Source organism: Macaca nemestrina, assembly GCF_043159975.1.
Source record: "Macaca nemestrina isolate mMacNem1 chromosome 10 unlocalized genomic scaffold, mMacNem.hap1 SUPER_10_unloc_2, whole genome shotgun sequence".
Classification (NCBI taxonomy): Eukaryota; Metazoa; Chordata; class Mammalia; order Primates; family Cercopithecidae; genus Macaca; species Macaca nemestrina.
Genome location: NW_027257571.1, coordinates 37849 through 62108, shown reverse-complemented (window position 1 = coordinate 62108; position 24260 = coordinate 37849). Strand labels below are relative to the sequence as shown.

At 49.4% G+C, this 24260-nt stretch overlaps 2 long non-coding RNA genes across 5 annotated transcripts in view; one reads left to right on the top strand and one right to left on the bottom strand.

The window, feature by feature from the left end:
• The window catches only part of LOC139361127 (uncharacterized), a 71907-nt gene extending 50895 nt beyond the window's left edge, over positions 1-21012 (top strand). Inside the window, exons 2-4 of one of the 4 annotated variants that reach the window (XR_011618666.1) lie at positions 5692-6422; positions 7523-11751; positions 20797-21012. This is a non-coding gene — a long non-coding RNA (uncharacterized lncRNA). Of the gene's footprint in view, positions 1-4593; positions 6423-7522; positions 11752-20796 lie in introns of those variants that run through there. The other 3 variants (XR_011618667.1, XR_011618665.1, XR_011618668.1) reach the window with 3 other exon arrangements.
• On the bottom strand, positions 11758-23300 carry LOC139361128 (uncharacterized). Its single transcript, XR_011618669.1, has 3 exons — positions 22530-23300; positions 12709-12827; positions 11758-12110 (listed from the first exon to the last, which is right to left on the bottom strand). It is a non-coding gene; the product is annotated as an uncharacterized lncRNA (long non-coding RNA).
• Positions 23301-24260: the final 960 nt, after the last annotated feature.

The following is a 24260-nucleotide window of genomic DNA, read 5'->3' as shown; positions in this document are numbered from 1 at the left end:
GACCCAGGCTGCTTCCCTCCTGCTGCCCGACTCCTGCCCCTCCAGCTCCTGCCCCTGTTCCTGTTCCCACCAGCAGGAAGAGGAGTGGGAAGGTGCCTTTTCTCCTTTAAGGGGATGAGGTGAGAGTTGCACTTGCCATTTCGCTAGTCCCTGGGGTGATTCTCCAGCATGGATGGGAGTTGGGTTTGGCGGCCTGAGCCCCATGAAGCTGTGGTTGCTGCTCCCTGAGCAGCAGGAAGCCGGGGCTCTGGGGAGTGGGGTCAGAGGGTAGCCTTTGCTGCATCCCCAGGAGGGGCCCCTCGTCCCAGTTGACATCACTGCAGAAGGGGGTGTGGGCTTCATGGTCCATTGATAAATAGAACGTTCCTTTTTTTTTTTTTTTTTTTTTTTTTTAAAGTACATCAAACCCTAATTCCTTCGGCCTTTACTAAAGTGGCATTTTGTGATTCCACATGATTGCATTATACCCGCAGGAGAGAATGCTTCCTGTAAACCAGAAGCATCTGAGATAGTTCTCGGCCCATTCAGAAAGTTCATTTTCCCAAGGTTAAAGACACAGCGTCAGGAGGGGTTGAGGACACACCCGGGACACCAGCCTTAGGAGGGGCTGAGGATGCGCCGTGACAGTCTCAGGTCCTGGACATGTGCCCAAGGTGTGTGGGGCACAACTTGGCCTTACACTTTTTAGGGACATGTGAGACATCAATATATGAGATGTTCGTTGGTTTGGTCCAGGAAGGAGGGATGACTCGAAGCGGGGAGGGGTTTCCAGGTCACAGGTAGATCAGAGACAGATGCATTTCTGGTGAGCCTTTCCAGAGAAAGCAGTAAGATCCACATTTATCTCCGTGTGCAGATGGTGGCTTTGAGTTCTACCCTCTGTCCCTGAGGAATTTCCTTGTGGACCAACGGTTGTGAGGGAAGTACGTGGCTTTTTTTTTTTTTTTTTCCTCTAGTCTCTGTTAGGAGCATGGGAGGCAGGTTTGCCCTAAGCCGTTTCCCACCTTGACTTCACTTTAGCTTAGTGATTTCGGGGTCCTGAGATGTATTTTCACTTCACACTTCTGAACACACTGGCACTCTAAACAGTGTTGTAGGAGGCGTTCTAACTGATTTAGAAGAAGAAACTATTTGGAAGGACTTGAGCACCTTCTTCCTTGAGAGAAACAAGCCTTTGTCTATTTGCCCCGAGGCTGTTAGGCTGCCGGCGTGGGTGGCCTTAGAAAGCTGTGCCTCTCTGAGCGCCTGCCTGTGGAATCTGGTGACTTTGAGGTTAATCCAGCAGTGACATGTTTTGGAAAGCAGATTGTCTCTTAAAGTGTTGATTATGATTCTAACACCAGAATTTCAATGTGTATTTTCCACCCTTCTTACTTTGTCTCCTCATACCCTGAGATGCTGCTGCATTTGCCCTTAGGCTTCATTGAGGGGGGAGGGTCAGTTCTGGCCCTTTCTTTAGGTGTTGATCTTGAATGGACAGAATCGAGATTCAGAAAAACCTTTGAGCTGTGAGAGTGTGCTGGTATCTATGTCAGTGGAATTCATGTGTTAAACTCAGTAATAGTTTAAGAAATATCAATCCTAGGCTGGGCATAGTGGCTCACACCTTTAATCCCAGCACCTTGAGAGGTTGAGGTGAGCAAATTCAGTTTTGAGCCCAGGAGTTTGAGACCAGCCTGGGCAACATAGCAAGACCCTGACACTACAAAAAATTAAATAGTGGTGGTGTGCACCTGTGGTCCCAGCCACTCAGGAGGTTGAGGCTGCAGTGAATCGTGATAGCACCACTGTACTTACGGTGCACTGTGCCTGAGTGACAGAACGAGAACCCCTGCCACCACACACACACACACACGTCCCCCCACACACACGTCCCCCCACACACACGTCCCCCCACACACACGTCCCCCCACACACACGTCCCCCCACACACACGTCCCCCCACACACACGTCCCCCCACACACACGTCCCCCCACACACACGTCCCCCCACACACACGTCCCCCCACACACACGTCCCCCCACACACACGTCCCCCCACACACACGTCCCCCCACACACACGTCCCCCCACACACACGTCCCCCCACACACATCCCCCACACACATCCCCATACACACATACACAAAGTATCAATTCTAAATGGACAAAAATGAGACCTTTTAAGTGGAAAAACATCCCGTTTGGTTGCTGTACTTGGGTAACTGTAGACTCATTTGCCAGTAAGAAAATGCAGCGGCCAGGTCTGCTGGGACCACCTGTTAAGGCTACTCTGGGCCTCATGGTTTGAGAACGGTCTGTCCAGGGGAGAGTGGGAGTGGCTTAAGGCCTAGAAGCCAGTTCTTGTGGTTCAGCGTGACTGAGGGTGTGGATCTGGGGGCAAGGATCTTCAGGGCATGAGAGGGTAAATGGATGGGCTTCCAGGATGAGCCCCGGTGACTTTGCCTGGTTTACATCCATCCAATACAAATCCACAGGCTCTTACTCTAGAAGCTTCTGCCAGGGCTGATGGACTGGTCTGGGGACAGAGGGTGCCTTCTGGTTTAGGAAGAGCACTTACTCACCTAGATCTAGGACTTATGGCACTACAGGGGACTCATCACACTCGGAGCAGCAGCCATCTGCATTCTAGACTTGGTTCTAGGCAAAGTATTTTGGAGCCTGTTGGAACCCTGTGTTCTGTTTATCTGTAAAACAAGTTAGAGTTGTAAATAGCTAAAACCTATTTTTAAAATTTTGTCACAGAATATGGCAGTTGTGGTGGAGCCTGGCCAGAGACCCCCACACTCGGACACTGCCGCGTGCTGGGGTTGCAAGCGTTGCCTTCATCGGCTGCCTCTCCTGGCGTGTCTGTGTTCTTGACACGGGTGCCCATCGAGGTGCGGCCTGTGGGACTCGTGCAGCCATTTGTCTGTGTTCCTCTGAGGTCCTGCGGACTTCATGGTCCAATGGCAGAGCGTACAGTATCTGCTTGCATCCTGATTTCCCCAAACCCCAGGACAGGCCAAGAATTCCTTACACACAGCTGCAGAGGGCCCCGGGGTGTGGATTTGTGGGTGACGCAGCCTTTCCCCAGCTCGGCCTTCATCTCCAGAGTTGGCTTTAGGGTGACAGAAGCTTCCGTCAGACTGGGGGGCCCTGAAGCTTTGGTGGTAGGAACTGGGTGACCAGCACGGATGATACCCGATTTCTTTGCATTTGGAGCAATAGTTGCTAATATGACCTATGAAATGTACAGAGGAAGGGAAAAAGGAGGTTTTGTTCTCAGAGTAAGTCTGTGCTTTGGGAAATGTGGTCTCGGGGGAGCTGTAAGCACACATCCTTCAGGAAGGGGGGAGGCCGCGGCGTTAAACCTTCCGGTTTTTGTTTGCTGTGTGTGTTCATCGGGCTCATGGAATGTCTGAACGTTTACAGGGAAAGTGGGGTTTCTTCATCCGGTTCGTGGAATGTCTGAACACTTACAGGGAAAGTCTAGCACATGCGCAGTGAGTTAACCTGTAACATCCATGTTCGCCTTGGGGCTAGTGTAACAATTGAAATGAGGCGGACTCAGCGTGTCATGTACAAAGGTGAGTTGTTGGGCACAGACGTTTATGCGCAGCCTCAATCACAGCCAGGACTGGCTCAGAGTCTGCGGTTTCTGGCGGGAAAGGACACTCACGAGGCCATTCTCTCCAGTTGGGGCTGTCTGGTTGGCTGGCGTCGGAAGTCCACCCAGGTCCCGTGGGCAGCATTCCTCTAAACCAGGCTTCTGTCTGATGGCGGAGGAGACTTCAGGCTGGTTAACAAACTGCAAAGGAGTTAGTGTCGTGGGGCTTCGAGGCTGACCTTCCTCTCTGTGATGCCGATTACATTTTTCTCTGGGCCTCATTGTAGCCACAGAGAATCCACCTCGTCTGACAGCAGGGGGTGCCATGTTGACATAGTAATTTATTGTATTAACCTTTTTATTACTATTTTAATAAAAGACTTTTTTTACTTTTTAAAGTGATAGGGTCTTGTGTTGCCCAGGCTAGTCTTGAACTGGTCTCAAGCAATCCTCCCATCTCAGCCTCCCAAAGTGCTGGGCTTACGGTCGTGAGCCACTGCGCCCAGCCTACAGCCATGTTTTTAAAAGTCGGCAATTTAAAAACACTGCTCCTTTCACCCCTCAAGCAGGCTGGTTGGCCTTGTACAAACTGGGGTGTCAGGACCTTGGTCCCCCTTTTATTTTTCCCTTTCTTCGGCCTCAAGTTCTGATGGAAACAGCAGTTACAAAGTGGGCATTAGTTGAGTCTTCCGTTACTGAACCCAGAATTCTCACTAGTTAGAGACGTTTGTCCCCAGGATCCCAGAAAGCTGTTTTGAATCAAGCCTATGGCAAATAAGTAAGGAACTAAAGCCTTGGTCCTCTGCTTAGTATCTGGGAAATGTGTTATTGCTCACACCCTTTGATCTGTGCTCACGTGCTGCATCTCGTCATGGGAAGCAGAGTCACCCTGTGGAATAAAGCCTGGCTTACGGTGGCACGTGGGGATGCTCCGGTCTGTCAATCCCTTAGACGACGGCAGACGTGGAGACTCAGCATTGCATGCAGAGCCTGGGCAACCAGGGTGCATCCTCCTTAGAGACCACACAGCCGGTCAGCAAGGTGGACATCCAGGCAGATGGTCCTGATGGGCTCGCCGCACGGTGGTGAAAAGGAATTGGTTAGCAAAGAAATGAAACTCGCTTGTGGGTCCCAGCTACTTGGAAGGCTGAGGCGGGAGGATTGCTTCAGCCAGAAGGTCAAGGCCACGATGAGTCATGACTGTAATACTGCACTCTGGCCTGGGTGACAGAGCGAGACTCCGACTCAAAACATAAAAGGAAAGCAAGCTAAACCCTTACTCTCCATAGCAGGAGGGAGAATTTATCAAAGTAACTGAAACAAAAATCTTAGATGATGTAATTTCAGTGACTAAATGAGCTGTCCAGCCCACGTAGCTGGCTCACAACGCAACAGAGCCAGGTGCTGCTCCAGCTGCCCTCCCACCCGATCGCTTGTGGATATTTTCTGTTTTCCCATATCTCTTTTGGATACGTAGCTCCCTCCTTTATAGTTAAGTATCAGTAAAACAGGTTGTCTATTTTGACACCTAATTATGGTGTCTTTTAAGGAAAGAAAATGAAGCAGATGAGAGGAGCATGTAGGTGTGGTGAATAGATTTAGATGAATATTTAGTACTTGGCACCACTCTGATCCCTCCTTCTTCTCTCATGCTTAATTACAGCTGCCGCCTCCCAGCACAGAACACTTTCAGCTCTGTGAGTAGGAATTAGATTTTCTAAATCAGAAGTTTGAGTTAAGTGGTATTTTACATGAATGGCCAGTCCCTAAGTGTTCTCTGTACTGGTGTGTGGTATAGAGGAAGGAACGGGGGCTTGGGGCAGGGTCTATGGTGCAGTGTCCTGGTTCCCATCTGTTGAGATGAGGGCCATGAGATGGCCTAGAAGGTTCAGACTGTGGAGATTGAATGGATCTGCCCACTCCTGGGAAGCCTCGAGTCTAACTCGACTTGGGCTGGTTTTAGGGAGATGTCGGCAGCGCTGTCCTCACGGGTCACTGGCAGGGGCTCTGGCACCGTCCCCGTCAGGTGTCTCATGATCAGCCCAGCTTGCCCATCTTAGAAGCTGCTGGTCGTGTTCTCGTTCCTGTTGTTTGTTGCTTAGGTTCTGTTCATGTGGAGACCTAGGAAGTTCCACAGTGAGAGGAGAGCTGCTGAGCCGCCTTCCTGCCTGGACGCCAGCCCCACAGAGGACCGTGACTGCTTGAGGTTGGCTTCTGCCCCCGGCGTCACCTGTGGACGCAGTGGTAGTTTCTAAGCTCCTGGGGCACACAGCGCAGTTGTGTGGATCCACAGGACACTCTGGCGTTCAAGCTCGTGCCTCCCGGAGGAGAGGACCCTGTGGGCGCTGATGCTGGGAGCTGGCCGAGAGTCCAGTGCGTAAGACTCCCTGTGACGTGCACAGCTGCCATCTGCGCAGCCCCTCCTGATACCAAGATGGTCGTGCGATAAACGCACAAAGCGCATCTCCTGCAAAAGGCCGCAGAGTTTCCACATCCAGGATATCCACCGCGGTGGCTTTTTGGTGTTAATACGATGAATGTGAGCAGCAGGTGGTCTGCGTTCTGGGGGGGTGTGACTGTGCCACTGCAGTTTTGTTCTCATGTCTTGATGAGCATGAACGGCTCCTGACGAGGGTAGGTAAGGATGCTGGGACCGGAGACTCTGCAGGATTGTAGCTTCAGGAACAAAGGAGGTTTTTTCTCTTGCAAGCCCTTCAGGGAGGAAGTTCCAGGCTGGTGACTACTCCATGAGGTATTTGGGGATCCAAGTTCCTTCCAGACCCCTGCTTTGCGTTCCCAAGGACACGGCTGTCCTTGCTGTGGTTGGGACTGGGTGAGTGCCACGCTGGCAGAGTGGGTTGTGGGGGTGAGGCTTAGGGTGAGAGTGGCCATGATTTGCCTAATCTATATAATGACAGGGAGCTGGGAGTAAAGTGTAGCCATGGTCTGGAGGACGGATGTTGGTGAAGGACTGGCTGCACTCACCGCAGCTGGCCCAGGGATGGGGAAGGATGGCTGATCATGCCATTCAATGGTACCTGGTTCTTTCAGATTTGACCTTCTTATGGATTTTCTGCTATAAAGAGGAGAGAGCCTGTGGTTCTAGGCCAAGCATCTCACTCATCTCAAAACATCTTATATCCCTTAGCCAACATTTATGTCAAGTTTTAGAAGTCCTACAAACTGGCAAGCATTTCTCAGTCTGGTTTAACCGTTGGATTTTATATCTGTGTCTGCATCTCTATTTACATCTATATGGTTATTTGACACTCTGTAGTACATTTGTAATAGGTTCTATTCGTTGGAAGTTACTTTCAGCAAACCCTTGCTGCTGCTAGAATTTTCAAGTTTGCAAGTAGAAAGGAGAGAATAAAAACCACATCTCTAATTTTAAAATTTGTTGTTCCTCAAATCACACCAGAAGTACAAATATTACAAATTACAAAAGCAGCCAGAATCAAGAGATTTCTGGGTGATTCTGGCTAATCAGCAGTATTTGCTGAGGTGTGTGAAGCAGAGCAACACACCAAGAAGCCCTGGATGGGGGAGAGTTGGGAGGCCAGGCTGTGACTCCAGAGGTGCTGTTGCCTCAGGGAGAGGAGCTAGATGCAGAGAGGATAAATGGCCGCAGGTGCGACCACCACCGTCCTTGCTGCGGTACGGGGGCCTTTGTACGGGGGCCTTTGTGAGCTGGGTTATGAACCAGGTGAAGGCCGTGCAGGCGTCAGAGAATCGAGGCCAGACATGACGGGTGGAGGCTTGGTGGAGGTGAGGAGCCAGACAGCCTCGCTAAATGTGCGGTGGCTCACTGCAGACAGCGTCCATCAGTCGCTAGACAGGCTTGATCTTCAGCCCCTACGACAGCTGCCTTTATCCTGTCTGCCTCCACCTTCTGAGGCCTATAGGCATCTCAAATGTGTGTTTCTTAAACAGATTTGGATGAGTTGCTTTCTGCACAACACACCTGGACAGACGGAGGCTGGTTCTCCACAATGGCACCAGGGACTTGGCGGAGACTGGCGGGACAGAGGCACAGCACCAGCTCCCTGGGAGAAGGCAGTGCCTGTGGGATGGAGGAAAGAAGAGGCACACAGTGCTGAGGTGTGAACTCTAGTTTGCTCTTAGACATGACACACATGCTTTCTGGAGGTTTCCACGAAGCACCGTTAAAGCCACCAGTGTGGACAGGTCCTAAGATCAGGAGACCGAGAACATACGTGTATTTGAAATCCTTCATGTGCTGCAATCTCTTCAAAGAGGACCACAAGTCATCTCTAATAATGTTGTCAAATTAATTTTTTAATAAGTGCCATGGCTTTTTTTTTTTTTTTTTTTGGTGGAGTAGGGCTGGTCTGACAGTAAAACAGATGCAGTGGCACAGCTGGTGAGTGTTGGTTCTGGGCCCCAGTTAGGCAGTTGTATGAAAACCAAAAAGTCTCCACAGTGGTATGAACCGAAACACCTGGATTACGTGTTTTCATGTATTTAACATAAATGCACACATTTGTATTCTAAACACACATTTTTCTATATGTAATAAAATTCACACCTTTAAGTATTTAGTATAGAAACAGCTGTGCAGCATCTTCTCCATGCCCGCAGACACCCGGATGTTCTGAGTGGAAACCGCACTGCTGTGGACTTTGTGAGTGGTGAGCCGTGCACAGATATGTGCTGTGTTTGCTGTGTCCGCTGACGCAAGCCCTGGTCAGTCCTGTTTCAGGTGGATGTTTTCCCTTGTAGTTCCCTTCTCTTGTTCTGTTTGTAAGTTCAGTAAACTCGGGACCAATGGTGAGAGTAGGCGTAGAGGAGCACGGTGTCGGCAATTAAGGAAAATCCACGCCAGACCTTGCAGAAGGAGGAGGCGTGTGGAGTTCCGATGCCTGTGTGAGCCATGACTGGTGAGGGCCTCTGGGTAGCAGCTCATCTGGGCTACTTGGAAATGCAGATTCCTGGGCACAGACCTGAGAGGCCCTGGAGTGACCACCCTCCAGGGATTCCGCCCAAACTTGGCCATCTTGTCTTTTGGCAGATCACCCGTGCCCAGCTGTCTCATTGAGATGCCCGGCTATCACAGTTATCTGCACAGCTGGTGTGGGTGTGCCGATGGGTGTACGGGACTGGCCTGTCTTCCTTTCTCCCCCTATGAAGTGTTTGAAGGTCTGTTATCCTACCCTGTTCTCTCCCTGTCCTCAGTGGGCAAGCAGGAGGTTCATTTTCACTTGCAGATGAGGAAAATTCTAAAAGTCTCATAAAGCAGGGAGGATCATCTTCAGAATCTTCTTTGTTCCAATCAGCTCTGATATTTTCAGTTGGAAAGACTTTTCCTCAAACACTTTGCATTCGTTCTGTATGAGAAGTGCTGTAGACTTTCCTGTTGTTTTAGTAATTAGGATCTGTTCTGTTGTCCATTACAAACGTATATATTTTCATTCTGAGACACGCTGAGTCAGTCTTTGCAGTCCAGAGGGATTTCATGTGCATTCATAGAAGCTTCCATCAGAAACCACATGCCAAATAGCTGTGGACATACAACCTGCTTGTGACTTTGGGAATTGCCAAAGTCAAATTCTCTCTCGATTTGAGGCTTTAGGAGCTTTAGAAATTTTGAAATTATAAAACGAAGATGTGACAAAATTAAGTGTATGTCAAACAAAAGAGATACTATACTGCTGTGGTATAAGGGCTGTGGTACATTATTTGGTTATCTTTAAGGATGTCGTGTTCCACCCAAGTTACAAATACATGAAATTTAAATATAAGGTGACCCCTTCAGAACATCCTGGATTTGGTCTTGATCTTCTGCCCTTGAAAATGAGATTCTTTTTTTTTTCTTGAAAATGTAATTCTTTTTTTTTTTTTCTTGAAAATGTGATGGTCTTAAACTGTGTGTCTAGACCATCTCATCTGAATTGCTTTGGAAACATCTGCACGGGCATCTTTCTATTCTTGGGTATAGAGAGAACGACATCATTATGCTTTAAAATAACAAAAGTCCCGTAGAGCAGTTTTTCTTAAACTAATGAGCTATTGTTGGAAATCAAGGTGTGTAGCAAGTTATAGAATCTCTCAGTGAAAGTGATTATTTAAAATAGAAATCTTAGTTTTTAAAATAAAATGCTAATAGAGAACCTTTTGTTCACAAGAATCTAAAATGTTACGTCTTTGTTTAGAATTTAAGGATAGTAATTTGCTTCTGAGATCTTTGTGACTGAGATTTGAAATCTTAACTACGGTTTATCAATGTTTTGTATATATGCATGTATGGATATATATATGTAAGATATATAAAACGAAAATAAGCATGCATGTATTTACATTTATATACCCTTCTATAATGTGTATACTTCTAGTCACACAGAGGTCTAAGTGACTATGACTTTATTTGATGACCAAGAGGATAATTAAATAATTTTCCTGCTCTTAGCCTTGCTTTTGCATCTGATCAGGGACCCTGCGAAGTGTGCCTCCCATGTTCCAGGCCTCACACAGCCCATGCCAGGTTTTGGAAGCAGGAGTTTGTCTGCAGCCACTTCGGGAAGCAGGTGGTTGCCAGGATTGCCTAGAGCTCCAGGCTGTCTCCAGTCCAAGCCTCCCTGGGTAGAAGCTGCCCCACTAGGGGCCTGGACATGGATGTTGGGGCCTGGACATGGATGTTAGGGCCTGGAGCCAGGGACTGCTCCGGAAGAAGCGCTCCTGTCACTGCTGGGCATGAGAACCGAGGACAGGAGGTGGAACCAGCCTCAGGCCAGTGCACGGCCTCCCGGGAGTGCTTGCGGGAAGCCCCAACCACCCTTTCCTGACTCCAAAGCCAGCACCAAACTGTGAGATCCCCTTGGCCCACCCCTCAGGTTCCTAAAATGGTTAGGGTTTCCTGGGCTGTGAATTTTTAAGTCTAGGCTAAAAAGTCCTGGGACAGACTCACTGGGTTCTTCATGTAGAAACGACGAGGGTGCTGGTGACTCAGAGCAGGCACTGCACCTCACTCCAGGGTCCTTTGCGCCAGGTGGAAACGAGCGTGTGGGTCACACAGAGTCCCTGTATCCTCGCTCCAGGCATTGCTCTTTGGTTTCTTAATTAATAAGCCTTGATAATGAAAACGTGTTCTCCCCAGAGTAGAGTTTCCGGTTACGGAGGCTCACCTGTAAATGCCGTGCCAGGTCACATATGCTGAGATCTGGGCCAGGTCCTGCTTCCTGCCCATGGCCAAGGCAGGTACTTCATTTGGGAGGTGACCCAGAGGGACATCTGAGAGGCCTGCCTGTCCCCGAAGGATGAAGCCGCTGGCCTTCACACTCTGCTCCGGCCTCCATCAGCTCCCTGCTATCTGCAAACTGCCTGCTTTTATGTTGCCATCGTTGGAGATATGTTAGGAACTTCGTATGGAGAAACCCCCTTAGGACGAGCAGATCGTGGAAAGGTGGGAACCAGGGCTGGGAGGGTGGTGACCACGGCCAAAATGAGAACCGCGGTGGGCTGGGAGGTCCATCTTCTGTCTAAAATGTTTTTTAAAATAGTGTCTCAGGAGCATGAGAGGGCAGGCCACAGACGAGGAGAACGTATCTGTAAAAGACTCATCTGATAAAGGCTGTTATCCAAACCGTGCAAGGAACTCTCAAAACAAGAAAATGAACAACCTGATTAAAAATGGAGAAAAGACCTGGACAGATACCCCAACAAAGAAGATACACAGATGGCAAATCTACACGTGGAAAGATGGCCCGTGTCTTATGTCATAGGGCGAGGCGCCACTGCACACCCACCAGCCTGGTCAATACTGGAACTCCGACACGACCGTGAGCTGGTGGATGTGTGGGTGTCAAGACCGTCACTCGTCGCTGGGGGAAGTGGGGCAGCTGCTGTGGGAGGCAGTGTGGCGGTTTTCCATGGAACTAAGCACTCCGACCACAGGAGCAATCACAGTCCTGGACGTTCACTCAGAGGAGCTGAAAATTTACCTCCACGAGGAAATGTGCACACAGATGTTGACAGCAGCTTTATAGCTTTATTTACAATTGCCAAAACTAGAAAGCAACCAAGATGTGCTTCAGTAAGTGAACGGATAAACTGTGTTACGTCAGAAACTGGGATATTATTCAGCACTAAAAAGAACTGGACCACTAAGCCATGAAAAGACACGGATCTTAAACGCATGTTGCTAAGTGAGTCTCCAATCTGGAAAGGCTGCCTGCTGTGTGAGTCCAACCGCAGGACAGTCTGGAAAAGGCAAAGCTGTGGAGACAGTAAAATGGCCAGCGGCTGCCAGGGGTTGGGGAAGGGAGGGATGAATAGGAGGAGCATAGGGGGATGTGTAGGGTGGGGAAGCAACTCCGGATGGGGCTTTCATGGGGGATCCATGCCGTTCCATGTCTGTGAAACCCACAGAGTGAGCAGCAGCAGGCCGAGCCCTCGTGGGAGCTGTGGACTCTGGGTGGTGGTGCCGCATTGATGCGGGTCTGTCGGTCATACAGAAGTGTGCTGCTCCGGTGGGGGCAGGAGAATGATGGAGACTCTGCCTGTGCTGGGGAAGGAGATAGATATGTGAGGACTCTGTACTTTCCTCCTGATTTTGCTGTGAACTGAAAACTGCTTTTAAAAACGTCTATTGAAAAGGCAAACAAGAAAGAATGCTAGCCAAAGAGTGCTAGCCAGATAGCATCTGTGTGCGGGTGTGGCCTGTGTTCTACGTTCAGGATTTCCGTGTTAGAATACACATATCTGAATTACTCAGAAGTTAAACCTTTGCATTAAGTAACTCACTACAAAGTTACAGTATCAGCTTGAGCACTGCCAGGATAGCCAGGATCCTGTATCCTGACCAGCTTCTCCCCTTACAGGTGCAGTGACACCCACAGCCTCACCCCAGTGAGCAGCAGGGCTGGGACCAGGAGTCAGGCTTTGGGGGGCGGAGAGGAAGTGAGATCTGTAAGCCCGTGGCAGGGAGGAGCCCATGGCAGGGAGCCGGCATGGATGATTTTTTTTTTTTTTTTTTTGGGCTAGTTTTCCTTATCACTGGGGCCTTCTTAGACTTGGGGAGTCGGGAGTCCCCACTTTCGGGCACCTCAGAAACTAAAGACTGCTCCTAATTCTCATGTTCCAGATGCCTCAGGGGGAGGTACCTGGGTTGTTGGGTGCGGTTCATTATTTGCTGCTCGGTGGAATTTGCCCCCAGCATTTCTGGTGGTTTTTAAGAGCTGATGCTTGAGCTGCTTAAAATCACACATGGATATTGATTTACCTGTAAAAGTTAAGAACGGAATTTTGAGTTCAAAGGTTTGTGAAAATGTTCAAGTTTGTGTACTAATATATATGTTACATTTCTGGAAATATCTAAAAGTCCAGGATTTATATTAAACACTTCTCTTGATTTTTGTAATACCTACCTCTCATATTTCCATTTGGATAATAGATGTCAGAGGGCTTAAATTTTGAGTGCCTGAATTCACTGAATTTAAGACTTCTTACCTCAAATGTAATTAAACTGAATGTAGCCAACAGTATTATAAGTTTTGATTAAAATATATATATAAGCACATATCCATGAGCATGCAGATGGGGGCAACATATTAAACCATGGAAGTAGAATTAGTGTTCTTTGTTTTCTGAGAAGACAAATTTTTAAAAAACCAAGGGGTCTTACAACTTTTTAGTTTCCAACTTATTTACCCTAAGTGAAAGTTTGGCAGGAGAAGATTGACAGCAGCAGAAGAGTAGATCCTGGGCAAGTGTAGGCTCTTGGAGCAGCGGGGTGAGTGCTGGAAGGAGCTGGCTGGAGGCAGAGCAGGGAGGTGCTCAGACAGGTCAGGATGGCCTCAGGGAACGCGGCTCAGTGAGAAAGGGTTCACATTTCCTGGAGAGCCCTTGTCTCTGCCCACAAAAAACCCAGACTCCTTCCAACTGGGATGTGCATCTCATGTAAAAGTTACTACTCCCAGAAAGGAAGCCAGTGGATATAGAATTTTTTTTTGTATGCAGAAATTACTTTAAATTTGTTTTTAATCTTATCCTTTTCTTCCCCCATCTTAGTGTCTAGTGACTTCCTGCAGGTAACGCACACATCTTAGGAGAGCACTGTATTTCAGTTGCTGTTGGCTCTGATGTGACTTTGTGGTGTCAGAGGTTCTGCCCAGAGCGTGGCGCTCTCTGCTGAGCGTTGCTTGTTGAAGGCCCGTGTGGAAACTTTCCCTGTAAGCTCGTCGACCCCAGCAGTCTTGGTTCAGAAACCTTTGGACTTGCTGAGACTTCACAGGGCCTGCTAAGCTTTCTTGCGTGACCTTTTCGTTTTAGTGTTCCCTATTAATTCAGATGTTTTCCAGAAGGTAAGTAAGCTGCTGAATGCAGGGTGGGGGGTGCCCTCCATTAGCCCTGGGGAGAAGCATCGCTGTTTCTCCGGGTGGAGCTTCCCTCCCGCCATGGTGTGCTCCAAGATGGAGTAGGGTTCTTTGGCAGAAGTAACCGTCAAAGGCCCGCCTCTCAGCGGCAGTGTGGCTGTGGGTGTGCGGCCTCGCGGCCATACGGGCCCCCCTCCCTGTCAATGGCACCAAGGAGAGGAGCAGGGGGAGGCCTGGGATCTGTGCTTCCGAGACTGTGTCGTCCGTTTGTAACTAGACGTGCAGAGAAAATGTTGGAGATAAGCAGGCGACAGTGTCTGTCCCTAATGAGCTCAGGCGTGCCGTCTGAAATGGCCCCCTTCCCAGGCTGGCTGTGCCAGCTGGGCGCCCAGGCCTGACCTCCCGCCAGGACAGAGGCCCCGTGTATGTGGTGGGGGGAGGGTGGGGGTGAGGGTCTTGCTTTATTGCGGTATCCAACGCCACGCGGGGTCAGCGATTGAGTTCAGAAACCTCAAAAACTCAGCAGTGCAGACTTTGGACATGACCCGTCCAGCCCTGGGGCTCTTTCTCTGAATTTCCTTCCATGGTATCCTCATCCCAGAGGCTCCTGTCCCCGCACGGCTGTTGGCAGCTTCACAGCTTCCTCTGCCTCCCCTCCCAGGCCCTGGTGTGGCTGGGGCAGCTGGTGGCTGTGCAGACCCCACAGCCAGTAGGTGGTTGGTGCCAATGGCTTGGGTCTGGGTTACCTGAGCCAAGGACTCCAGTGCACGGCTGAGCTCACCTTGAATGGCTGGATTGGAAGGCCTTGGGTTGTAGAGAGGCAACCAGAAGATTGCGGATTGAAGGACAATCTGCAAAGGAGAAGGGGAAATAGGTGTGCTGGATGGGCAACTGGAGAAGTCTGTGCAGAGCCTGGGACCCGGTGCAGATGCAGAGCTGGCATGGGGAATCTGGTGACACGGCCACCGTGGAAGTGGACAAAGTCAAATGCTTCAGACCGACATGGAGGGGCTGGTCTAAAACGATCCTCCTTTTCCTTTAATCGTAGCATCTGCTGGCTTACGGGGTGTGGGGGAATGAGATCTGTGGTGGCAGCGAGGAGAGACAGGGATTTTAATTAAACCCCTCTTTCTGGGAGAGGGGAGTAGCCTTCTCTATAGGACGGTGAGCATTGTCACCTCAGGCAGCTCAGGCTGCTGCAACGAAACACCATTGACTGAGTGGCTTATGAACAACAGAAATTTGTTTCTCGTAGTTTTAGAGGCTGGAAGGCGGGATCAGGGTGCCGTACGGGTGGGTTCTGGTGTGGGCCCCTTCCTGGTTCACACACACCTTCTCTCTGGCCCTGACACAGTGGGAGGGTGACAGATTTGCTGGGCTCCTTGTCTGAGGCACAAACTCCATTCACGGGGCTCCAGCCTCGGGAACTCATCACCTCCCAAAGACCTCCTGACAGCATCGCACTGAGGGTGAGGATTTCAACCTGTGTTTTGGGGGACAGGCAGGCGGTTCATAACCGTCAGCCTCTTTGTGTATTTCTGACTCAACATTGAGTCTGCATTGGGCAGTCCAGGGGACAGAGCCTATGTGGACACTGAGCGAGGTCAGAGCTGCAAGCATGTACACATCGGGGGTAGGGGAGCTGCCAGGGCTGTGAGAAGGGGGTTTCAGCGTCAATCAGAGCTGCTTTCCTGGTAAATGTACTCATAAGCTATCCTGGCAACATTTGCTTTTCATGAAGAGTCGGTCAGGCAGGGCAGCAGGCAATGTTGCCAGAAGCTTAGAACTGATGGGCAGCAGAGAAGGGGCAGAAGCTATGACCTTGGGGTGGTCAGCAGTGCCAGGTGTCTGCCCTCCAGGCCTCACACCTGTGACTGCAGAGACTGAGCCGACCGGGGCTTGCCGGCCAGTGTGACTCTCATGCAGGTGATTATCGGGGTGTGCTTTCTATGTAATGTTCCCTCAACCCTATCCCCACCCCTCCAGTTTCTGTGCCTAGCAGAAATCATGCTGCTCTCCTTGATGAAGCATTGAGTTTCCTGTGGAGGTGTAGGAAGAGCACGATTTGGCTCACGTCAAAATACTTTGCAGTGAAGCTGCACGGAAGAGGATTTTAGGCTTCCATTTGACGTTTCAGACAACGCCTGAGTGTTACAGGATCCTCTTGCTTGTTAAAAAAGCACCAGATGAGAAAGGCTACTGGTTAATAAGGGACACTTTTTACATTAGCACAGAGAGTGTGGCTTGAGATAAATTCAGTGTAACGTAGGTGTGTTTGTAAGCCGTGAAAGGGACCATCTCTCTGCTGGCGACATATGTTTTCTGGTATGGATTTTGTTCTAAAAAAGGATGACTGGCATTCGGTAGAATCATTCCAAAATTCACCTGGAAGGCATCCACATGGTACCTTGTTTTCTCCTGACATTCTGGGCACCACGAGGAATTATTCTTGTCTTCAGCACTAGCAGGAGACTTTTCCTGAACACCTGCTCCTCTTTGGAGTTGTGGGTGCGAAGGGGTCAGAGTGACCCCGTCTTCATGGAGCTTTCGGACACCATGGGGACAGTGTGGCACGATGTCGGGCTCGGGTGGGATGGAGGCTTTCCCCAGAAAACAGCTGCCGATTCCAGGGCGGCCCTCGACCCCTCCTCCCTCTGTTCCTCCACGTCATGTCTGAATTAAGGCTGTTCTATCATAGCGGGGGTGTCATGTTAACTGGAAATGTGCTTTTGTAAATAAATTAATGGTACATTTGCCAAGGACAGCGACATTTGATTTGATGAATCCAGTGTGGAAAAGGAGAAGGGGCTTGGCTGGGTGGGGACATGTGTGATGGGAGCAGAAAGGAGCAGCCATGAAAGCTGGTGGGATGGAGGGGTTGCGCCCGCATTTGCATGGGGTCTGTCGATGTTTGTGCCACTAGACCTGAACCTCTGTCTCCACTTCTAAAACCTGCATGGTGAGGGAAGCCCCTGATGGGCCTGAGTTGTTACTTCCCATGGCCATTGCTGGGAAGGGCCCCGGACGCCTCTCCTGGCTGGTGACGGCCCCGGGACTAGACACTGGCTTCGTCCTGACCTCTGCGAGGGGCTTGAGCTCCACACACAGCAGGTACCTGCGCATGCCTTTGGATGTGAGATGTTGGCGCTTGGCTTGGAGGCCACCGCGATCTGGGTGTGGTCAGGACTGGCTCATCCTTTGGGGAGAGAGCACCTGCCCGGTGGCTTCTCTGAGGTGCATAGCCCTGCAGTGCCCTCACAGGATGCCCTGTCCTGCGGGGACTTCCTACCATTCCCCTGGACCCTCAGGTGTGGGAGCCAAGTGTGGTGTGTGTGTGTCCCGGGTGGGGGTGCTGAGGACACCACGTGCCTGCTCGTGCGAAGACCCGAGGCACTGCATGGGCTCATTTCCAGGGGCCTGTTGGCATCTGGGGGCCTGTGGGTGTCTTTCCACTGGCAGGAAATAATGGGTGGCCCATGTTACCTTTTTTGTCTTTCTTTTTTTTTTTTTTTTTTTTTTTGCCAAAAAGCCCTAATGCCAACATTGCAGTCCCGCTGTGGGAACCACCCATCTCAGGCTCACTGGCCCTTCTGTTTCTGGGCTGTTGCAGTGTTGTGTTGGGATAACTGTGTTAACTTCGTTTGAATTTTCTTCCTGTTCCTTTGGAATAAGTGTCGATAGCTTGTGCTGCTTGTTCACCCCAGAGGCAAGGGTGTCCTTTAGGCCTGGCAGAGCACAGCGGTGCAGGGAGGTGCTGGGCCTCGGCCTCCCTTGTCCGCAGCCCTCACTGCACGTCTGCTCTTCGCTCCTCGTGCACACGGCCGGGGTCACGGGCTGCTCACTCTGCTGTTTGAGATCCTCTGAAAAGGTGATGCTTACACTGAAGGGAGATTGGGGGTGTGCGGCTGATTTTAAATAGGAGGAAATGACGGTAACAGAAGGAGCAATGCCTAGCACTTAGTCTTAGGCCTGAGAAATTGTGTTTTAGAAGCAAGGTATCCTCAACTCCGGTTTTCTTCAAATTAAATCTTTTAAAGAGTCCACAAATAACAAATAGTTAAAGCCTAAAACTATGTAACAGAGGGCCTAGAGCCCAAGCCACTGCCACCTCTGATTCCAAGACACCTCAGCAACTTGGTCCTCCTCCTCAGAGAACCGCCCTTCTGCTCCTCCCTCCACGCTCCTCCCTCCACGCTCCTCTTCCTCCCCCTGCCCCTCCCTTTCCCTTGGACAGCCCTCCCCTTTCCCCACTTCCTCGGACAGCTTTCTTCCTCCTCTTCTCCCTGCCTGTCCTTGGGCAACCTCCTTGGAACTCCGGTTGAAATTCACTGGTCTGTGGGGCCGCCCATTTGACAGACGAGCATGCTGAGGCCAAGGCACAAGTGAGTGACTCAGACCCGCGCAGAGGCTGACCCAGAGGCCGTACCAACGGGTTGTCACTAATGCAAGAGAAGCAATGATGCGGCTTCACTGATCTCCAGGGAAAGCAGGTCGATAACAGGTTATAAACATGGGAACATTTTGGAAAAGCCGTCGTCCACCTGTCAGCTCCATCTCTCCTGCCCGGAAGATGTAGGGAGAACCTGCCTTCAGTCCACCCTCATCCCGTAACAGGACAGAGGACAGGGGCAGAGACCCAAGTCCTGTCAGTGCCCTCAGGAAACCCCCGTTTCCTCCTCATGGTGGAAGTGGAAACCATCCCGCTGGATGATCTTCCCGGGGAGACCCTCCACCCTCAAAGCGAGGAATCTGGTTTGAGCGCACACACATTCTTGGTGCCATCACTTTCTGCAGCTGAACACTGCGTACGTGGCCCATTATTCTTGCTAGTCCGGTGTTACTGGGTCCTGGGAGTTTCTGTGGGCTGATGGCAAGTGTTTACCATTGTGTTTAGAGAGAACAGAACTTTTTTGTGTCGAAATCACATGATAACCATTGCCATGTGATTCCTTGGGTTGATTGGGGTGGGGGATGCTCAAGTTTTTTCTGAGGTCTAAGTGCTTGTTTGAGACAGTCTCACTTTGTCACCCAGGCTGGAGTGCAGTGGTGCGATCTTCGCGCGCTGCAACCTTTGCCTCCTGTGTCAAGCAGTTCTCCCTGCCTCAGCCTCCCGAGTAGCTGGGATTATAGGTGTGTGCCACCACGCTTGGCTAATTACAAAAATTACTAATACAGGAAGGGTTTTGCTGTATTGGCCAGGCTGGTCTCGAACTCCTTACCTCAAGAGATTGGCCCACCTTGGCCTCCTAAAATGCTGGGATTACAGGCTTGAGCCACTGTGCCCGGCCCGATCCTGACATCTTTTAAAGCTGCCTTCATGTACCAAAAGCCAGTCTATGTTTGAAAATCAGCCTTGTTGAAGAGCCTAAGAGGAGAGGGATATACTTCAGCTAGGTAAATAACTATGCATATGTTAAAAATATGGGCCAAAATCTATCCCAAATATTAACTCTTCTGCTTTGCGTTTTATATCCATTAATGGTTATTTCAGTATTAAGATTTTTAAAGATTCTTTTGATAATTGTGGACAAATTACTATGAAAACTCAGCTGCATTTGTAACACTTTAAAGAACTAACTGATGACATTATTTTTCTCGGAGGCATTTTGGATAGTTACATAATTGTTTATCTCTTTGCCAGAAATCTTTTTTTTTTTTTTTTTTCCAGAGCAGAAACCTGAAAAGAAACATTCCTTTGTATTAAGTGCTATTTCACTGTGTAACAATCAAGTTTTGAATGTGAGAACAAGATCATCGTGTGTTTTTGGGATAATTCTTGCTTAATAGTGATAATGCTAAGTGTTAAAATTATGGAACAGTTTGTTTCTTTGAAAATTACTATTTGCCTGCTCACCAGATGGGAGCTGATGAGAATGTGGATGTAAAAATTAAATTGTATTTAGCTTGTATAAAAGAAGTTTAAAAAAGCTTTTTTGTTTTGTGCTACTACTGAAGTTGCTTAGCTGTGGAAATGAGGTGATTGCAGGCACCTAGAATTTGATCTCCTTCACTTCCACGATCAGAAGAAATTCTCCAAGAAGCACAGGAATCTGACTTTCTGATATTGAGACTCCTAGGCGTCAAGCCCCATGGAAGGGGTGGTGATTACATGAGTGTTGGCGTTGATGTGGGCATCCTCCAAGCCGGACGCAGGGAGCAGGGAAGGGCAGAAAGAACAGGCCCCTCAGGAGCCATGAGAAAATAAAGTGTTGGCAGCAGTGGTGAGGGTTGGTGTCAGGGGCCAGGAAGAGGTGGCAAAGGGGAAGCATGTGCCTCAAGGCAGCCCTGGAACCCGCAGTCCCTGCAGTGAGGTCTGATCTGCAGGGGACATGGACAGCCAAGCGGCAAGGCCCACAGACAGCCTGGACTCTGCTGCCTCAGAACTCTGGTGGCCGTTGCAAACGGCCCCACAGGGTTGCAGTGCACATTCCTCGGACAGAAAGAAGACGCTTGGAACTGTTCCCGGCACGAAGCCAGTGCCCTGTGAACAGTGGCTGCTGCTGTCGTGACTGAGTGCCGTCCAACTGGGGACATTTGCTCTGCTCAGTTCACTGCCTTCAACAAGCTTGACGCATTGAACGAGGGCTCAGTCGATAATGTATTCTGTAAATACTCTCTCCCGGCTAATTACTCAGGTGTTTGTGGCAGGGCCAGCTGTGCGGCTGCCAGAGCGAATGTGACCAGGAAGCCTCTGTCCCCCCGAGGTGGCCAGCGATCCTGTTACATGTGCCATAGGCAGAAGGTGGGCACTGCTGGGGAACTTGCTCATGTTCCTGTTTTCTGATTGGAAATTCAAGGTTTCTGAGCATCCTACTTCGAATTTGTACATTGCTGAGACTGTACACATTTCAACGCTTGTTTTTTTCTGCTTTTCAGATCTATACAACCTGGCGTTTGGCCGTGGCTTCCAGGACAGGCTGGATGCAGAGTGAAGTCCTCTCCTCACTGTCAATGTTTGCAGATGTCTTCTTGTATAAACTTCGTATTTCTTGAGACTTTCAATTAGGTTTTTACTTAACTGGACTTTTAAAATTGCCATGCACATAACTCTACCAGTTACAATCTTGAGCTAACATGGGTTTTTGGTTTTTGGTTTTTGGTTTTACTTTGATGAATGTTTAACATTTGCATGCTGGATGTGGGGGTGGAGGTCATTTATCTGCTTTTCATTGCCTTCTTGGTTATACTTAGTGACTTTCAGGTAAGGTGTGGAAGGCCTGGTACAGGGTGAATTGCAGGCCGCACCGTGGCGTCGTGGAGGACAGGTGCGGGCTGCAGTGGTGTGCACAGTGGATGAGAGACAAGAGGAGACTTCCATCCTTGAGGGAAACACACAACAATTTAAAAAACTGATCGTCTAGCTTACATGAGGTCCAACAAATTCAGTTTGCAAAGTTTAACTTCCAAGTTAATTTAGTAATTTTTCCCCTAAGTCATTAATTTAGTAGCTTATGTTTAAATATATTTCTTTTGTCTAAAGGAGGCCATAAATTCTAAAATGAATGACTAAACATGTAATAATTTAGGCATACAGCACCTGAAGGGAAAACTGCCAGTATGCTAAAATATTGGATACAGATGCTTTTAAAAAATATAATGTAGCATTCTTACAATGCATGTGCTCTTAGCGTGTAACTTGGTGGGTAGTTTTGAACTATATTTGTGGGAATGTGTATCTTGAATACTTGAGGCTACCACTGCAGATGTGTGTGTGAGATGTATAAATACTGAATGTTATTCTCCCTTCCCTTAAATGGAAAACATTAGCTCCCTTTTATTTTCATTTTTATTTTTTATTTTTTGAAGTGGACTCTTGCTCTCGTTGCCCAGGCTGGAGTGCAATGGCACAATCTCGGCCCACTGCAATTTCTGCTTCCCGGATTGAAGTGATTCTCCTCTCTCAGCCTCCTGAGTAGCTGGGACTACAGGCACCCGCCACCACGCCCAGCTAATTTTTCTATTTTTATTAGAGATGGAGTTTTGCCATATTGGCCAGGCTGGTCTTAAACTCCTGACTTCAGGTGATCTGCCCACCTGTGCTGGGATTACAGGCGTGAGCCACCGTGCCCAGCCAGCTCCCTTCTGTAATGATTTTTTATACAGTTGTTTTTGCTTTTTGTTTTTTTGAGACGGGGTCTCACTGTGTCACCCAAGCTGGAGTGCAGTGATGCAAATCTAGGCTGACTGCAGCCTTCACCTCCTGGGCTCAGGTGATCCTCCCACCTCAGCTTCCTGAGTAGCTGGGAATAGACACATGTCACCACGCTCAGCTAATTTTTTTTTTTTTTTTTTTTTTTTTTTTGTATTTTTAGTAGAGACAGGGTTTTGCCATGTTTTCCAGGCTGGTCTCGAGCTCCTGGGCTCAAGCGATCTGCCCGCCTCAGCCTCCCAAACTGCTGGGATTACAGGTGTGAGCACCACATCTGGCCCATTTTTTTTTTTTTTTCCTTCCAGGATTAGAAGTCGACTTTCAGAAAACCCTTCAACCTTGCAAACTTAATTTTCCATAACAATATGCCTCTAGGATAAAAACAAGACAGAAAGAAAGTATGTGTGGACTGCAGTTAAAAAATTTCTACACAGCATAGCTTAGGAGAGTTGACATTTACAAAGAGCAGGAGGCCCCTTCAGTGCCTTCTAGGCATTGGGAATGGCGGTCTGTGGGCGACCCTAACGTGTGCGGCGTCCTGAGACTTGATCGTGGTGCTCACGCTTTTACCGAGGGCCCACCGGGAGTACCAGAGACTCTTCTTCTGCAGTCGGCCAGCCAGGCAGCAGCTGCTGGAGAAGGAACAAACAGTAAAAGACAGATGTACACGGTGTTGTTGTGGCAGAGAGGTTAAAACCAGGCTCACTCTGTTCTTACAGTTTTAAAAAAACTAATAATGAAGTCCTTGAATATGTATTGCATTTCAGGATTTTAAAGCAGTTATGGGTGTGTCTGTGTGTCTCTCTAGCTCCCGTTCGGGTGCTACCTGTGAAGAGAGCTCAGAGATGCCACCTTTCCTTGCTGAGGTGACAGGGTCTGGAGAGGTGTGAACCCCGTGGTGAGGGGGGTGACTGAGCTGGGGGGAGGCTGGGTCAGCAGTGGGGATCCACCCCCACTCCACGTTTCTGTAGGGAATCCACAGTTCTAAGTCTTTATGATATGGGTAACATGAACCTGGAAGAGGTGTTATTTTTTAAGAAGTAAGTGCCATGCTCTTTTTTCCTCATACTTCCCCATGTTTAAGCAGCATTGAAGGATAAGGCACTAGTAGCATGTTGGTTTGGAAACAATCTTGTTGGTTATTTTACCTTGAATCTGATACTAAGGTTGCCTGGTAACAGAAGTTTTCCTTTAATAATATGGAACTCTGTTGAATCTGTTGCCCCATTGGCTGAGCAGTCTGAAGTCAGTGCCCTGGTAGCTAAAGAGGCCTTAGAGGAAGGCCTTGGAGGAAGCCGCTGGATGGGCAGGTGGCACCCCCCTTGATTGAGGGAGAGAGGTGCAGTTTGCAGGGACCCCACGTGGCACTTGTGGCTCTCTCCTGCCCCCTGCTGGCTGCCAAGCAGCCTCGCCACAGTGTGCTCAGCGTGAATGTTCACGGGGCAGGCCAAGGCTTTTGTTCCAGAAACACTGACTTCAGAAACCGCAGGCTGTGTGTGTTGAGCATGGCAAGAAAGACTTACGTGTGTCTTAAACCTCTTGAACAAAGCAAGTTGATGTTTCAAATGCATCTCCAAGGCTAATGACTTTGCTATGGTCAATATTCAGGAGAAAATAGGGTTTGATGAAATAGAAGCACAGGAGTGGCAAGTGAGGTGCTTGTGCCCCGTATGACTAAGCAATGTCCTGGCCGTTCCACACCATGGCCTCTGAGCAGCCAGCGTGCAGATACTGGGTCAATTTAGATGGGACTCCTGGAACTGTCGGCCGTCCAGGAGAAGTACGAGGAGTTGTGCCTATGATCATGGTTCCCGCTACTGTGTCCAGCAATGTGCCGCGTTCCGATTTCAGCATCAGGGCAGACACAGCCCTGAACACTATCACTGAGGTAAGTCCCAGTGCGCCCCGCCAGGTGGGCGCCCGCTGACGCTAACCCGATGGCCCCGGCCATTATTATCTACCAGTGCGCTAGAAACAGCCTTTTACAAATACCCTGAATGAGAGCTTCTCGTTCTTTTCTCCCCCCTGGAAAAGTAGGTTTTTAGACTGAACATTTTTGATCTCACTCCCAAAAAAGTTTTATCGCCTCTTCTGTGTGGCCACCGGCCCGGACTTAGCGTGGCCAAGGCCCCGGATGTGCCCGTGAGTACCTGCAGCGCTGAGGATGGCTGGGCCGCAGTCTCCTGTGATT